The following is an 18,318-nucleotide window of genomic DNA, read 5'->3' on the forward strand; positions in this document are numbered from 1 at the left end:
GTATAGATTTAGATTTCTCTCAAATTTCTCTCAAACACAAATTAACTCTACCATACCTGAAATATGGAATTTCAAAGTAATGGGAAACTAAAAGTTTAACAAGTGTATAGGGATGATCTTTTCAGTATGACCCACAACTTCCACCCTAAATGGACAGGTAGGAACCAGGAGGCTCAGAGACCTCCAAGCCAGAACTGGAAGAAGCTTAGATGCATATACTGAGCCGGCCAAGCCAATTTGTAGCTTAATGTAGCCAAGGAGCTTGCTCCACAATGGGTAGCCTGGAATGGACATCAGCTGCTAAAACTTAGAAGGATGGTGACACCAGGACTCACACAGTGCCAACCCCTAAGCCAATATTTTGTTAACTGCAAAAATGGAGACAACCCCACTTGTAGGGTAACTCAATATGCTTTATGTGGGGAGAAAATCTTTTATTTCACTCCACACCTTCAACACACAAAGTTTGCTGGCCTGACAAATCAATGACAATGCCCTTAGGCACCGACTTAACAAGCTCTGAGATGCCTCATTTTTGTCTGAGTCACAAGTTGATTGGTGTTGGCACATCCTGCCGATGAACCTTAATATGTGGTAATGATACAATGAGAGCTATGATTATAACGAACTAAACACTAAACCACAGGAGTGATGTTAATGTTTAAGGTTATCCTTCATTAAATCATCATACTGGGGAGGGGGGCTGGCACTGTGGCATAGTGGGTAAAGCTGCCACCTGCTGTTCTGCATCCCATATGGGTGCTGGTTCAAGACCTGGCTGCTCCGCTTCTAATCCAGCTCTCTCTCTGCTATGGCCTCGAAAAGCAGTGGAAGATGGCCCCAGTCTTTGGGCCCCTGCACCCACGTGGGAGACCCCAAAGAAGCTCCTGGCTCCTGGCTCCTGGCTCCTGGCTCCTGGCTCCTGGCTTCAGATTGACTCATCTCGGATCATTGTGGCTATCAGGGGACTGAACCAGTGGATGGAAGATCTCTCTCTCTCGCTCACTCTCGCTCACTCTCCTCTTCTCCTCCTCCTCCTCCTTTCTCTCTCTCTTTCTCTCTGCCTCTGCCTTTCAAATAAATAAATAAACCTTTATAAAAAGTGAATAGACAATGTATTTAACAATAAAATTGTATCAAAACTTGTGCAATATGGCAATTTTACTGACATTTTGGCCCTACCTAAGATATCATTGTTTGCAACAGGGCCCAGTTCACACTTAGCACTTATTAAATATTTAATTGAATAAATACAATACTAAATAAAATGCACTCATATGCTTTCAAAAAATCATTTTTAAAGGTTTTCTCTTCAAGTTAATAAGAAATAGAGTAAGGAAAGCTATTCTAGTTTAACCTGACTGATTTTATACAGTCACTAATATCTTTTAGTCAACCAATGTATTATAAATGTTAGAGAACATTTAATACAACCATTTCCACAGAATTGAGCAATAAATGTCTAAGAAAGAAAGGTCTTATAGATTTCATCTTTTATACCCACTCCAACAGTCTAAAGAGGAAAAAGCCAATGACTTTCCCCACAGGAGTTCATCATTACCATCACTTTGCTATCAGAACCTGCATTTCTGATCCATTGTCAGCACTGAGACAAAATTCTGATATTCCCAAAGAAAGAGCCACACAATACATGTAGTGATTGCCTATTCAGCAACAGTGAGTACCACATTCAAAACAACTCATCCCAGGAAATAAATAGGGCCAGTTGCATCTTTAAGCATTTTCTCTACTGTAGTATTGTGAAAAAGTCTTGGTATCACAAGGAATTCCCTTGTTTCCTCAGTAACTAAGCGTATAGCCACACCTTTCCTCTCAAATCAACTTCCTCTGCCAATTCAGCCTGCTCTTTTTTCAAACAATGTGCTGCCTCACTTAGGATTTCACATCCTAAATCACATCTGTGCCATTTGTGAGTGCCATCTCGTCGTCAACTGCTGCTATCACCTGTGAATGTAGTTTTCATGACTGTTAGGTAGGTCATAGACTATAACCAAAGACGAAAAGCAGTTCCACTTCACTCCCATGACCAACATGTCAGTAATGTTAAGGACACAGCTTGACCCTGATTGGAATTCTTCCATGATGATGTCTCTTTCCTTTTGGTCTATTCACCATGTGGAGCAGAAACTGAAAGCTGTAGCATGCATTTTCTCAGCGAGGCAGTACACTGTGTGCCTTGTCTTGAGAAAATAACAGCCTGCATCAAGATTAGTGTTTCATACAGGCCACAAATTGCATCCAACTTCCATTCCTTCTTTCAACGTTAATATAAGACTCTCTGGTCGGTGAAGGGTCAATTTTCCCTTCTTCACCAAAATTCAAATTGGGTCTCTCATGATTTTTATCACTTTCAACATATCAGTTGATGTTGTGACAGAAAACAATATTGCCTGAATAATTATATATAAATTTTGAAAAAAATCTCATAGATTTGAACCTTAACCCTCAATCAACATTTCATCTGCTTCATTCAAAACAAATACTTTAATTCATTTTGGAGAAAGGCACCTTCTGTTTCACATATTGACTACTTTCCCTGGTGTGCCAACCATAACATGTGGTGCTTGAACTTGCACTTCTTGTGTTCCATTTCTAACGTTTGTTCCACCACTGTAGGCAGGACAAAGTTGCTCCCAGATAGTCTCCAAGTGTCAGAATTACCTTTTACATATTTCCTGCAAGGAATAATCTTTATTACAAGATCTTTACTACTCTTTTCTCTGCTGAATAGCTGAAGGCTTCTCAGAACCATAGGTGTGGGTGACCTGAAGACGAGACTCCTTTAAATTCACATCACTAAACTTATCAACAATCTCATTGTGGTTGCTCTTAATGACACCATTGCCTCTGGGCTGCCAAGCTCTCTCTTATAATCCATGGAGCCACTAGACATGTCTGAAGAGTCCCTCAGCACCTGACTCACTAAACATTTGTAAAATCAGCGTTTACACAAAATTTTTGAAGTATCCTCATATGTATACAACCCATCACAACTTTTAAGACTAAGAAATGCATCATGCCTTACTTTTCTTGGAAAAACTTGTTAGCTATCAATTCCCAATACCCAATAACCTATTAAGACTCACAATGCATACATGATTCTGGATCATCTGTGGTATAACATCAATCAGTATTTTGCAATTTTTTTTTTTCACTGAGAATGGTTAACTGGAATGATCAGGGTCTAGTTGAAAAATAAAAGTTAAAGTTTATCCAGCTAGTCAAGCCATGGATTTAAACCCAGAAACAACCAGACAATGGCCTGACTTGGATATAACACAAACCTGAACAGTTATAGGTTTTATACTTTACTTTCAGGGTAGGCATGTGCATTGAGTCAGGATTAAACAAGACGGATTAATGTGTAGTTAACAGTCACATTGGACATTGAAGTATATCTCATGGAAACTTGAAGAACACGTGGTAATAGCTAACAGACTTGATTGTTAATTAAGGAGGTACATTACCTTTCCACTCTCATTCCCATATGGGATCTTATCTGTATGCAATAAGAGGTCAAAAGTGGGATCATTAATCACTCTTCCAGCAATGTCTCTAAGTAAAGCTGACTGCTCCTTGAGGCACAGTAGATGTTTCCTTCCCCCACACTGAGGTTTTATTGGTCACAGTTAAGCTTCCTCGAAAAGTCCTGTTGCAATTATAGTGTATTTTCACAGCACAATGTTTTGTCTAATTTAGGCTTCTGTAGTCACCATTTAAGTCCACAAGGTCCCCCTTGTGGTCTTACATCAACTTGAGGTTGCATACCATGACCACCAATTGATGTCCTTGTGGTTTTGTTCTCAAGTGTGACAGGAACATTAGGAAATCCAAGTTTTATATTTCCTACTAATCATTATAAAATTCATTAAAAATTGTCTCTAATTTGCTAGCTAGCATGATCTGTCTTTTTCCTTTTTAGTGTAACATCTGATAAGAATTACACATAGGAACAGCATGTGACAGTTAACAACATGATCTTAGTTTGGGTCTGCAGTAAACATTTAGAAAAGGAAAACATGATTAATTTGAAGACAATGAGAGTAGTCAGAACTTCCATGGGGATCAGGACAGTATCTTGCAATCCTGAGCAAAACATGTTGCTCAGAGTAGCCAATTAAACAGGTCATGTGGGGATATTTATATAGATATAGATAGTGGCCCAGGAGCGCAGTGGAGGATGGCCCAAGTCCTTGGGCCCTGCACCTGCATGGGAGACCAGGAGAAGCACCTGGCTCCTGGCTTCAGATCAGCGCAGTACGCCGGCCGCAGCAGCCATTGGAGGGTGAACCAAGGAGAAAGGAAGACCTTTCTCTCTGTCTCTCTCTCACTGTCCACTCTGCCTGTCAAAAAAAAAAAAAAAAGATATAGATATAGATGTAGATATATATAGATATAAATATATTTGTGTGATCTTTTTTTATTCAGTGTGATAAGGTTTATTTACAAAATGAGAAGAATACACAGGTACATGAGGGCTTCATTTAGGGAGAGTGAGACAAGAAAGGTAAAAAGGAGAGTTTCATACCCTGCCCTGCTCATCCTGAGTACACGAGGTGGAGAGAGAGATCCCCTTGCTCTTCACCAAGCTGCTTATGAGCTTTGAAAAGGGGAGTGGTTACATAGTACTGCCCCCAGGTCCCAGGGAAGGGGAGTGCATCTTGGGGAGGGGTCATCTGATTGACAGGTGGGTTGGTAGGATTACACGGGTGGGGGATATTTGTGTGATCTTGTCTAATCTAGATGGTATGAGAAGTTGTATGAATTTTCCCTTGACTTTTCATTTGCGGAGTCTCAACTTTTGTGTAAAGAGAGAAGAGAAATTATTCTAAGAGGTATTGTCCTTTTGTTTTCCAGCTATCTGATCAAAGGGGAGATATTCTTGTTGAGACAGGTCATTACATATGTCATAAATAAGTATACGTATTTTTGAAAATGATGATCTAAGTTAGTTGACCAGTTTGGCATGGTGTAAACAAAATTAGCAGCATTTTTTTTAATAAAGATTTATTTATTTATTTGAAAGTCAGAGTTACACAGAAAGAGAAAGAGACAGAGAGAGGTCTTCCATCCCAGCAGATGGAAGAAGTCTTCACTCCACAATTGGCCACAATGGCCAGAACTGCACCTATCCAAAGCCAGGAGCCAGGAGCTTCCTCCAGGTCTCCCATGCGGGTGCAGGGGCCCAAGTACTTGGGCCATATTTCATTGCTTTCCCAGGCCACAGCAGAGAGCTGGATAGGAAATGGAGCAGCCGGGTCTTAAACTGGTGCCCACAGGGGATGCCACAGTGCCATCCCCAGCAGCATTTTTTAAGAACAAAATTACTGCAGCAATTACAAAACAAACGTAAGAATTATGTATAGTAAGATTTAGTATCTAAGGTCTATACAGGCATGGTCTGGACTCCTGACACAGGCAATCAAATGGCCCAAGTGCTTGGGCCCCTGCCACCTATGAGAGAGCAGCTGATGGAGTTCTGGTTTCCCAGCTTTAACCTGGCCCAGCCCTGGCCATCACAGCCATTCAGGGGTTGCACCAGCAGATGGAAGACCTCTCTCTCTCTCTGTCACTCTCTCTCTATCTCCCTGTCACTTTTTCAAATAAATTAAATAAATCTTTAATAAAAAGAGAATGGAGGAAGGAAAGGGCAATTATTCTATATGGAGTATTTTTGACACGGCAGACACTACGCTCAGTGATTTAGCCTCTTCCACCCTCATGAGAGTCCTAGGTGTTAGCAATATTTCCCTTTATCAAAGGAAGGAAATGAAGATTCAGAAAGGCCAGCTCATTTGTCCAAGACCCCAGAGAGTTGAGTGGCAGGCAGGTCTTCTAGCTTTGCACTATAATTCATGGGCCAGAATCCTGCCTGTTTCAGAAACATGAGATAGGTCTAGGAAAAAGTGACTACTTGACTGGTGCCACGGCTCAATAGGCTAATCCTCCACCTGCAGCACTGGCACCCCGGGTTCTAGCCCCAGCTGGGGCGCTGGATTTTGTCCCAGTTGCCCCTCTTCCAGGCCAGCTCTCTGCTGTGGCCCGGGAGTGCAGTGGAGGATGGCCCAAGTCCTTGGGCCCCGCAACCGTACGGGAGACCAGAAGAAGCACCTGGCTCCTGGCTTCAGATCAGCGTGGTGCGCCAGCCGCAGCGGCCATTGGGGGATAAACCAACAGAAAAGGAAGAACTTTCTCTCTGTCTCTCTCTCTCTCACTGTCCACTCTGCCTGTCAAAAAAAAAAAAAAAAAAAAGGACTACTTATCCTTATAGTAATATTTAAGGTTAAATTTTCCAAAAGATCTCCAACTAGAAAACTCAGAGCTTTGATTAAACCAAAAGTGAATGCAAACAAGTACAATTCCTACTTTTGGTGCACTTCTGGACTCTTTGACAATAGGGGGAAATTCCACTCTTTCTGAGTCATTCCATATTCAATTTCTGAGACTGTGATTTGTCCTAGCAAAGAAATCTTATCTTGTGTAGTATCTGCAATGGCAGTTACCTAAGTAAGTTTCCATAAGTCCACCATCATCCACCATGATGTATTTGGTTTATATAAGAGTTTCCAAGGATTAATTGAATGAGGCTATGCTAGGACTACGTTTTTGTTTTTGGCAGTATCACCAGTCTGTGCAATCCTCTCAGGGTGTTATTGATTTTTCTTATTTGTTTGATTGATGCTTCTGATTTACTGTATTGGCCAGAAAGTTTTCAAGGAGCAATTTATTTTATAAAAAAATAAGATTCACTTTATTTATTTGAAAGACAGATTTACAGAGAGAGGCAGAGACAGAGAGAGAGGTCTTCCATCCGCTGGTTCACTCCCCAGATGGCCGCAATGGCCGGAGCTGCACTGATCTGAAGCCAGGAGCCAGGAGCCTCTTCCAGGTCTCCCTCGTGGGTGCAGGGGCCCAAGGACTTGGGCCATATTCTACTGCTATCCCAGGCCACAGTAGAAAGCTGGATATGAAGAGGAGCAGCTGGGACTAGAACTGGCGCCCATATGGGATGCTGGAACTGCAGGCCAGGGCTTTAACCCACTGTGCCATAGTGTGGCCCCTCAAGGAGCAATTTCAATAGCTTCTACTTGGCCCTTCCTACTACAAAGGTCTTAATCTATAAGTCAGGAAATCATAGGAAGATTTATTCCAGAAAACTACTATAGGATAGTTTGTGAAGCCATGGAACCCACTGCCAGATAACCTTGAATCATAATTTTATCACTTACCTCCTCCCTATACTTGAAGACTGTGATGCCGTCTGGGGGACTCTGATCCCAGTGTCAGTTCAGATCTGGTGTCCAAGTATTCTTGTCAAATCTTAGTATGTTTCTTTTCCCCAGTGCAGTTACATGGTAGATGGCCACAGAACCCTTTGTGAAGATTCATTCCCTCTCTCTTTGTCTCTCCGTCCCTCTCTCTCTCTCTCACACACACACAAACATACACACACACAGACGACACATACGCACAGCCCTTGATATGTAATAGCATCCTTGTTATTAAGAGTTATGTGTGGGAGCTGGCATTGTGGTATAGTAGGTTAAGCCTCTGCCTGTGATGCCAGCATCTTATATGGGCACTGGTTTGAGTCCTGGATGCTCCAGTTTGCTCCAGCTCTCTGCTAATGGTCTGGGAAAGCAGTGGAAGATATCTCAAGTGCTTGAAGCCTTGCAGCCATGTTGGGGTCCCGGAGGAAGCTCCTGGCTTCTGGCTTTGGATTGGCCTAGCTCTGGCCATTGCAGCCTTCTAGGGAGTGAACCAGAGGCTCGAAGACCTCTCTCTCTGTAACTGTCTCTCAAATAAATGAACAATAAATAAACAAATCTTTTTTTAATAGAAAAGAGTTGTGTGTGTATGCAGCCATCTCCCCCATACATGTATTAATATGTGCATATGTATGTGTGTATATATATGCATGCAGGTATATGTATATATGGAAGAGTGGGATGGCTGGGTTGAATGGTAGGGTTATATTCAGGTTTCTGAGGAATCTCCAGACTGACTTCCATAGTGGCTTGACCAGTTTGCATTCCCACCAACAGTGGGTTAGTGTCCCTTTTTCCCCACATCCTCTCCAGCATCTATTGTTGGTAGATTTCTGAATGTGAGCCATTCTAACCGGGGTGAGGTGAAACCTCATTGTGGTTTTGATTTGCATTTCCCTGATTGCTAGTGATCTTGAACATTTTTTCATGTGTCTGTTGGCCATTTGGATTTCCTCTTTTGAAAAATGTCTATTGAGGTCCTTGGCCCATCTCTTAAGTGGGTTGTTTGTTTTGATGTTGTGGAGTTTCTTGATTGCTTTGTAGATTCTGGTTATCAACCCTTTATCTGTTGCATAGTTTGCAAATATTTTTTCCCATTCTGTCAGTTGCCTCTTCACTCTCCTGACTGTTTCTTTTGAAGTACAGAAACTTCTCAATTTGATGCAATCCCAAATGTTAATTTTGGCTTGACTGCCCGTGCTTCTGGGGTCTTTTCCAAGAAGTCTTTGCCAGTACCTATATCTTGCAGGGTTTCTCCAATGCTCTCTAATAATTTGATCGTGTCGGGTCGTAGATTTAAGTCTAATCCATGTTGAGTGAATTTTTGTGTAAGGTGAAAGGTAGGGGTCTTCCTTCATGATTCTGCATGTGGAAATCCAATTTTCCTAGCACCATTTATTGAATAGACTGCCCTTACTCCAGGGAATGGTTTTGGATCCTTGATCAAATATAAGTTGGCTGTAGAAGTTTGGATTGATTTCTGGTGCTTCTATTCTGTTCCATTGATCTATCCATCTGTTTCTGTACCAGTACCATGCTGTTTTGATAACAACTGCCCTGTAGTATGTCCTGAAATCTGGTATTGTGATGCCTCCGGCTTTGTTTTTGTTGTACAAGATGGCTTTAGCTATTCGAGGTCTCCTGCATCTCCATATGAATTTCCGCATCATTTTTTCCAGATCTGAGAAGAAGGTCTTCAGTATCTTGATTGGTATTGCATTGAATCTGTAAATTGCTTTTGGGAGAATGGACATTTTGATGATATTGGTTCTTCCAATCCATGAACATGGAAGATTTTTCCATTTCTTGGTATCCTCTTCTATTTCTTTCTTTAAGGTTTTTTAATTTTCATTGTAGAGATCCTTAATGTCCTTGGTTAAGTTTATTCCAAGGTATTTGATTGTTTTTGTAGCTATTGTGAATGGGATTGATCTTAGAAGTTCTTCCTCAGCAGTGGCATTGCCTGTGTATACAAAGGCTGTTGATTTTTGTGCATTGATTTTATACCCTGCTACTTTGCTAAACTCTTCTATGAGTTCCAATAGTCTCTTAGTAGAGTTCTTTGGGTCCCCTAAATAAAGAATCATGTCATCTGCAAAGAGGGATAGTTTGAGTTCTTCCTTCCCAATTTGTATCCCTTTCATTTCTTTTTCTTGCCTAATAGCTCGGGCTAGAACCTCCAGAACTATATTGAATAGCAGTGGTGAGAGTGGGCATCCCTGTCTGGTGCCAGATCTCAGTGGAAATGCTTCCAACTTTTCCCCATTCAATAGGATGTTGGCCGTGGGTTTTTCATAAATTGCTTCGATTGTATTGAGGAATGTTCCTTCCATACCCAGTTTGCTTAGAGTTTTCATCAGGAAAGGGTGTTGTGTTTTATCAAATGCTTTCTCGGCATCTATTGAGATAATTATATGGTTTTTCTTCTGCAGTCTGTTAATGTGGTGTATCACATTGATTGTTTTGTGCACATTGAACCATCCCTGCATACCAGGGATAAATCCCACTTGGTCTGGGTGGATGATCTTTCTGATGTGTTGTTGCATTCCATTGGCCAGAATTTTATTGAGGATTTTTGCATCTATGTTCATCAGGGATATTGGTCTGTAATTCTCTTTCAGTGCTGCATCTTTTTCCAGCTTAGGAATTAAGGTGATGCTGGCTTCATAGAAAGAATTTGGGAGGATTCCCTCTTTTTCGATTGTTCTGAATAGTTTGTGAAGAATTGGAGTTAGTTCTTCCTTAAATTTCTGGTAGAATTCAGCAGTGAATCCATCTGGTCCTGGGCTTTTCTTTGTTGGGAGGGCCTTTATTACTGTTTCAATTTCTATCTCAGTTATGGGTCTGTTTAGGTTTTCTATGTCTTCCTGGTTCAATTTAGGTAGGTTGCATGTGTCCAGGAATCTATCCATTTCTGATAGATTTTCCTGATTGCTGGCATAAAAGTCCTTGTAGTAATTTCTGATGATTCTTTTTATTTCTGTGGTGTCTGTTGTTACGTTTCCTTTTTCATCTCTGATTTTATTGATTTTGGGTCTTTTCTCTTCTTTTCTTTAGTTAGTTGGGCCAATGGGGTGTCAATTTTGTTTATTTTTACAAAAAACCAGCTCCTTGTTTGGCTGATTTTTTGTAATGTTTTTTTGGACTCAATCCTGTTGATTTCTTCTCTGATTTTAATTATTTCTCTTCTCCTACTAGATTTGGGTCTGGTTTGCTGCAGATTTTCTAGATCCTTGAGATGAATTGAAAGCTCATCTATTTAGTGCCTTTCCAATTTCTTGATGTAGGCACCTATTGATATAAACTTTCCTCTTAACACTGCTTTTGCTGTATCCCATATGTTTTGGTATGTTGGGCTGTTACCCTCGTTTACTTCTAGAAAATTTTTGATTTCTCTTTTGATTTCTTCTATGACCCATTGTTCATTCAGGAGCATGTTGTTCAATCTCCATGTGTTTGCATATACTCTAGGGATTCATGAGTTGCCAATTTCCAATTTCATTCCTTTATGGCCTAGTATGTGGTCAATCCTAGAGAAGGTTCCATGTACTGCTTAGAAGAATGTAAATGCTTTCTGTGTAGGATGAAAAGTTCTGTATATATCTGTTAGATCCATTTGGGCTATAGTGTCATTTAAATCTACTGTCTCCTTGTTGATCTTCTGTCCTGTTGATCTGTCTATTTCTGAGAGGGGAGTATTGAAGTCCCCCAGTACTATTGTATTGGGGTCTAAGTCTCCCTTTAAGTCCCTTAACAAATCTTTTAGATAAACTGGTGCCCTGTAATTAGGTGCATATACATTGATAATCGTTATATCTTCCTGTTGAGTTGATCCCTTAATCATTATATAGTGCCCCTCTTTGTCTCTCCTAACAGTTTTTGTGGTAAAGTTTATGTTGTCCAATATTAAGATGGCTACACCTGCTCTTTTTTCATTTCCATTGGCATGGTATATCTTTTTCCAGCCTTTCACTTTCAGTCTGTATGCATCTTTGTTGGAAAGATGTGTTTCTTGTAAGCAGCAAATAGATGGGTTTTGTTCCTTAACCCAATCAGCCAATCGGTGTCTTTTAACTGGACAGTTCAGGCCATTAACATTCAATGTGACTATTGATAAGTGGTAACTTTGCCCTGCCATTTGCCAAAGATATTTTCTAATATATGTTTTGAACTTCCTGTGATCTTTTGCTGTGAGGTTTCCTTCGTTTACCTTCTTTCATCTTGATGACCGTGTTTCTGTGTTTCTGTGTGCAACACATCTTTAAGCATCTTTTGCAGGGCTGGATGGGTGGTAACAAATCTTTCAATTTCTGTTTGCTGTGAAAGGTCTTTATTTCAACTTCATTCACAAATGAGAGCTTTGCAGGATATAATATTCTGGGCTGGCAGTTGTTCTCTCTTAGGACCTGGGCTATATCTCGCCATTCCCTCCTAGCTTGTAGGGTTTCTGATGAGAAGTCAGCTGTGAGTCTGATTGGAGATCCTCTGAGAGTAATCTGACGTTTCTCTCTTGCACATTTTAGGATCTTTTCTTTATGTTTCACTGTGGTGAGTTTAATTACAACATGTCGTGGTGAGGATCTCTTTTGGTCATGTTTATTGGGGGTTCTATGAGCTTCCTGTACTAGGATGTCTCTGTCCTTCTCCAAACCTGGGAAATTTTCTGCTAGTATCTCACTAAAAAGGCCTTCTAATCCTTTCTCCCTCTCCATGCTTTCAGGAACTCCTAGAACCTGAATGTTGGTTTTTTTAATAGTATCCTGAAGATTCCTGACAATATGTTTTAGATTTCTAATTTCCTCTTCTTTTCTTTGGTTTGACTGTATATTTTCCTGTTTTCTGTTTTCTAAGTCCAATATTCTCTCTTCTGCTTAATCCATTCTGTTTTTAAGGCTCTCTAATGTGTTTGTCATTGATCTATTGAATTCTTCATTTCATTATGATTTCTCGTCACTATCACAGTTTCCTGTTGTACTAGTTGTTTCATTTCATTATTATTCCTCCTTAATATTTCATTTTCGTGAGAGAGATTTTCTATCTTATCCATTAAGGATTTCTGCAGTTCAAGAATTTGTTTCTGAGAACTTGTTAATGTTCTTATCAATTTTTTGAGATCTGCTTCTTGCATTTCTTCTGTCTCATCATCTTCATAATCTTGAATTGTGGTGTCTATTACATTTGAGGGCACCATAGTATCTTCCTTGTTCTTGTTACCTCGGTTTCTGCGTTTGTTGTTTGGCATATTGGAGATATTCTTTGGTTTCTTTGGTGTGGTGTTTTTTCTCATTATACTGTGACTCTAGATTAAGTGGACTGTCTGCTTGTGATGGATCCTTAGAGGCTGTGATGGGTGTGGCCAGAGAGCTCTGTTTGGTTCTTCAGGGTTAAGGGTGTGCCAAAGGTGACTCACTCAGATTGTTCTCTCTCTCTCTCTCTCTCTCTCTCTCGCTCTTTTTTTTTTTTTTTGACTCAGTTGGGAGGTAATTCCACACAGCTGAGTGTAATTGAGGGTAGTTAATGTATGAAATCTGGCCCCTGTGGGTATTCTTCTGCTTACCCCTGGGACCACACAAAGAGTTTAGGCAGCCCTCAGTGTGGTCTCAAGTTTCTCCACAATCTCTCACCAGGTTGCCCAGGTTACCGAGTTTGTGTACTTGGTGAGTTCTCTCGCCCCCCCCCCCCAGATTTTCACAGTCTCAGTTCGTTAGCTCCACACTTTCACTAGGTCTTAACCTCCTGTTATTTCTCCCCACCAGAGTCAGGTTTTTCTGCTTGGCTAATGGCGGGTGCCGCTTTACATACGTAAAATGGCACCTGCTCTTTGTCTTGCTCAGCTTTGTAAAGTGAGTGGAGAGAGAGGCTAATGTCCGTGCCGGTTCCCCTTATTTATTCGTTTTTTTTCTCTCCTCCAGTCAGCCTGGTGAACTTTCCCCAGTGGGGCTTCAGGCCTCCTTCCCTCTAGGCTCTTTCTGCCTTTCCCCGCCAATGTCTCGGGTTACTGAGGTTTTTGTCTCACCTCCCCTTCCAGTGCTGTGCGCAGACTCTGTGGCTCGGCTCCCACAGCTCGGCTTCCACGCGGTGGGCGACCTTGCTCTCCCCGTAGGTCCTCCATGTCACATCCACTAGATCTGGAAGAGTTTCCTCTGCAATTTTTTCCTGAGCCTTTTCCTGAGACTACAGTAACTCTACTTTTATTAAACTATCTTTTCCCAGTGTGCCCTCACTATTCTGCCATCTTGGCTCCGCCACCAAATACACATCTTTTGATTCTATTTTTTCCACAATTTTTTGTAGTTACCTACAAGATCACTTCAAGTCCACCCATATATAATTTTTTTTTAATTTTTAAAAATTTATATAAAGAGAACACATTTCATGTATTTCATATACACGGTGTTAAGAGCATAACTGAAATACCCTCGTGTGTGTATGTGTGTGTGTGTGTGTGTGTATGTATTTACCTTTGGAAACATGTGACCTATGGACCACAGAGATCATGGCCCTCTGGTAACCATTCCCACTTTTTGTCCACTACCATAAGTTTCACTCACCGTGCCTCTGATGGTTAAGGCTGCCACTGCTCTTTCCCCCTTCTGAAGTCGCATCATCCTCAGTGATGCTAGACAGCCCAATTATACAGCAGCATCACAAAATCTCAGCTGTGCCCACAGACAACACCACTATTATGTGTCTCTGAGACACCAGCTTGTTCCTCACTAGGGTGTTCCTTCTAGCCTCCGTGAGGGTCCTACCAAGGAACAGAGGCTGGTGATGGGTTGACTGTTCTCATGCAATAAATTCATTCCAGGATTCCCACTTTCCTATATCTTCTGACTCCCTTTCCAATACCATATCACAGAAATGCTGCTATCTCTACCTCATTGTGTCCAAGATTTGAGAATTCATATCAGCAAACTATTAGGCAAGCTATCTAGAATGTTGAATCCCAAGTCATGAATGCATGCACCGATGTCAGTAAATTCTTTCCTGCACAACATTATATCCCCTTACTTCAATCAAATATCTTTAAGATCTACTCCCACACATACTCCCTTGGTTCTTGATGATACTAAATGCCTAGGTTCTATAATTCATCTGGATTGTCAGCTATTTTCTGCTGTTGGTATTTGAACTGTGCTATGACCTGACCTTAGTTATTTGCTGAAAACAGTGCAAAGTGGGGAAGGCAATATGGAAGCCCAAGCGCTGTTGTGGCAGGTACTGTCTCTGGTAAGGTCTGGGTCAGTTTTCTGTGCAAGGCAGATTGCTTCCTTCCGGGACTAAGGAGATACTGCATCTGCCTGTGTGGAACTTTTAGGGAAATTTAAGTGTTCAGCATTTTCAAGTTTGCCTTCTCATTGTTCCAGTTGGAAAGTGCTCAGTTTTGCAAATAGATTTGGTACTGATTTTTAGCATAGACAACAATAGATTAGGATTTATTTAAGAGTTGGCATTAGTGTCTGTCAGCTTTCTCTGTGTATCTTGAGTTGATACTTAGTGCCCCTGTTCATATTATTTTGTCTTATCAAATATCCAGAACTTACCATCCTATTCCTCATTTCCTATAATTATTATTCCTCTTATCCTACTGAAATATTCCAGCCACCAGCCTGCTTCTTACTATTTACCTTTATCTCTTTAGGATCAATCACAGATAAGAGGCTTAGTAATTCTGATGCCACTACATATTCAGGTATCACCACCCCACTTTTAACACAAATTATCTTTCTCTGCAATTACTAGAAAGCAGAGCCTGAAACAATAACGCAAGTACAAGTACTGACTGGGGTCTGTGATCCAGGAGCTTGGTGATAGAACAGGAAGAGCAAAGCAGGGAAAGGGGAGACAACATCAAGAGGGACAGTCACTTGGACAGGGATACAAGAAACATGTTGGTCAACCGTGTCTGCACATGGTCTTCAAATATATCCTAGGAACAGCCATCTGGGAAGGAAAGGGCAATGCGTCTACTTACCCATTCTTCTCATGTTTGTAAAATACTTCTTCCATGGATAATTGCTCTCCTGGGTTATATGCGCGTGAGTTCTAAGTGAACTCCACAGCAGTTCCTGATGTAACATCAACAGAAAATGAGAAAAACCTTTAGAGTAAGACTCAAGAAGTACATTGCATAGGCCTAGCAAGAATAGCACTGGATTCAAAGCAGGTTTAGGACCAGTACTGAATCAGTTGCCACTGCTATAGCTGGGATAGAACATAGATGAGGATGAGAAAAAATATGAAGAGATGTCTGACAATTTCAGATCCAGCAACTACATTCTTAGGTACAAAATCAAAGAAATGCATATCTACATTCAGCACTATTTATGAAAACTTCAAATGGTAACAAACCAAAGTCCATTAATACTGCATGAAGTGCAAACAACAGTGTTGAACACAGATACAAGAGAGCACAAATTTGATCCAATTTAGTTCCAAAATAGGCAAATTTAACCGAAGGTGTTAGAAGTCAGCAAAGAGTTACCTTCGGGACACAGGGAATGTGCAGCAGATACTGCTGGTGCCCTCTGTGGATTCCCTTTAGCACCCAGGCACCTAGCCCCCTGGCTGCTATGAGAATTGGCTGTTTATAAGTCACAGTCATCTCTCATTCCTTTGTCAAACGGAGGCATCTTGTCTGGGAAGCTATGCCTCCCACCCCTACATAACCACATCTTGATCCATGATTGATTGACACAAATGTAGAAAGGTCTGGCCCCTTTGTTTAAGGCAGGACTCATTCTGTGGTTTAATTTTTGCTCCATAGCCTTCTCATAAAATCAGAGAAATTCTGCTTGAGACCATGCTCTTTAGTTTTCCTCTGATTTCAAATATTTCCCTTATTCATCTTCTGTTGGAGAGCACTCTTACTCCAATGACCTACCAAAGAATTCCTGTTTCAGGGTCTGGGTCTAGTGAACACCCAAGACAGTGTTAGGCAGTGGCGGGAAGGGCCTCAAGGGACATCCATGGTGATGGTAATGTTCTATTTCATGACCTGGCTGAGAATTTCATAGGTTTGTTAACATTATGACTTTGTACATAGAACATTTATGATATACCTATTTTTCCCTATAATTTTTGTTATACATCAATACAAAAATATTTGTTACACAGAGAGATATTGACTTGGGCAAAGCCAAAGGAGAAGGGATATTACTCTCTAAAATCTTGAATTGGGAACTGACTCAGAATCATGAATATTTCATAATAGTTTTCTAGAATCTCTATGTACTTGGAAAAGCTAAAAATGTCCTTGAGCACCCCATGAATGGCTTATAAAACTGATGGAACTTGGAAGCAAAAGACTTCTGTGTACATTGACCTCCCCCCAAATCAGTCCCGATAGGGGAGATCCAACATGGCTGAATAGGGTACAGCTACACTGACTTATGTTGCTCTGAGATATGAAAAGAACAAAAGAAGAACTTTGTTTCCAGGGATCTGACTGATGGAAATTGAGGAAAATTTTCCACAAACAAGTGAAGCAACAACAACAAAGACCCCATGGGACAAGAGGAGAGAAGATAGACACCATTGCAACCAGCTCCGTGGTGCAGCCAGCCATCCTACATCAAAGTGAGAAGAAATCACCATGCACCCTGCTGCTCAGTGTTAGCCAAGAAGGAATTCCACAGTCACCCACTTTTACTTCAGTCTGGAGAACTGACTAAACTGAGCAAATGCTGTGCTTGGAGTAGGGAAGCCACTCCCACAGAGCGCCATACGTGGCAGTGAAAAGTCTCACAGTGTGCCTCTGTTCTCCTACTGGCATCATCATCAGAACAAAAGCAACATGTGAGAAAAAGGACAGATCACTTATATCCTGTAACTGTGGGAGTTTTGGGGCATCAACCCCAGGGCTACAGTCAAGCACTATATGTGAGCAAGAGGGATTCACCTTAGCTTCTAGGGGCTAACATCTGCAGCATCCAATAAAAAGTCAGCTTCCATCCTGGGAGATTGGGGTAATGACCTCACTATACCCTACAACACAAGGACTATAACAATTCATTCTAAATTTCTTGATACCAAGGGAATCACCTGGTGGACATAGGGAAGAACCCACCTGCATTCAGTGTCTATGGACTCATACCATACAGAGTAAAATCTATATACCTTGTAGTCACCCTTGTAGGACTGGAGCAGGGTCCCACAGTCCTAGGACTAGGGCTGTTGGTATTATAAGCCACAGCACAAAGTTGGACTCTCCTAGCAGAAGTCACACAGTCCTAGAGCCACAGCAATTGGCGCCATAAGCCCTGGCATGATGCAGGCTTGCCAGTAGGACAAGGGGGCAGCCACCTCTCTCTCTCTTAACACCAAGAACAAGGTCCTGACTATCACATTTGCCAGGAAGACTGACACTGAACTCTCTGTGGAACAAAGATGCACACCTAGTGAAATCCCTATTCATGTCAAAGCCACAATTCCTAAGGACTGCAGCAGACTAGACCACTGTGTCACTTATAGACACAACTGATACTAATACAAAAGAAACCACTCAGAGATGACACTCATGGGCTCATCTAGAACCAAAGACAAAGCAACAAGCCAAGTTATACTTTGCATTCTAGCTAAACCATAAATTCTTTTCTGATAAAACCTACACAATAAAAAAATGAGTACACCAGATGGACACAGGAGACAAGAAGAATCAAGGCAGCATGATGCCTCCAAAGGAACACAATACTCCTCTAGAATTAAACCCTGAACTAAAGGAAATATATGAAATGACAGATATAGAATTGAAAATAATGTTTGTAAGGAAATTTAATGAGATGCAATAGAACACAGATAGATTAAAGAAATGAGGAAATCAATAGTGACACAAATGAAAATATTACTAAGGAGATAGATCTCATTGAGAAAAACCAAATAGAAATTTTTGAGGTGAATTCTTCACTCAGTAACATAAAAATATGATTGAGAGCTTCAACAGCAGAATAGGCCAAGTAGCGGAAAGAATTTCTGATCTTGAGGACAGGAATTTTGAAATAATCCAATCAGACAAAAATAAAGAGAAAGG

At 41.0% G+C, this 18,318-nt stretch overlaps 1 pseudogene; it reads right to left on the reverse strand.

Moving 5' to 3' along the window:
• Nucleotides 1–1,961: 1,961 nt before the first annotated feature.
• Nucleotides 1,962–2,914, reverse strand: LOC100339535 (eukaryotic initiation factor 4A-II pseudogene; annotated as a pseudogene).
• Nucleotides 2,915–18,318: the final 15,404 nt, after the last annotated feature.

The sequence above is a fragment of the Oryctolagus cuniculus genome, chromosome 1 (assembly GCF_964237555.1).
Source record: "Oryctolagus cuniculus chromosome 1, mOryCun1.1, whole genome shotgun sequence".
Taxonomy (NCBI): domain Eukaryota; kingdom Metazoa; phylum Chordata; class Mammalia; order Lagomorpha; family Leporidae; genus Oryctolagus; species Oryctolagus cuniculus.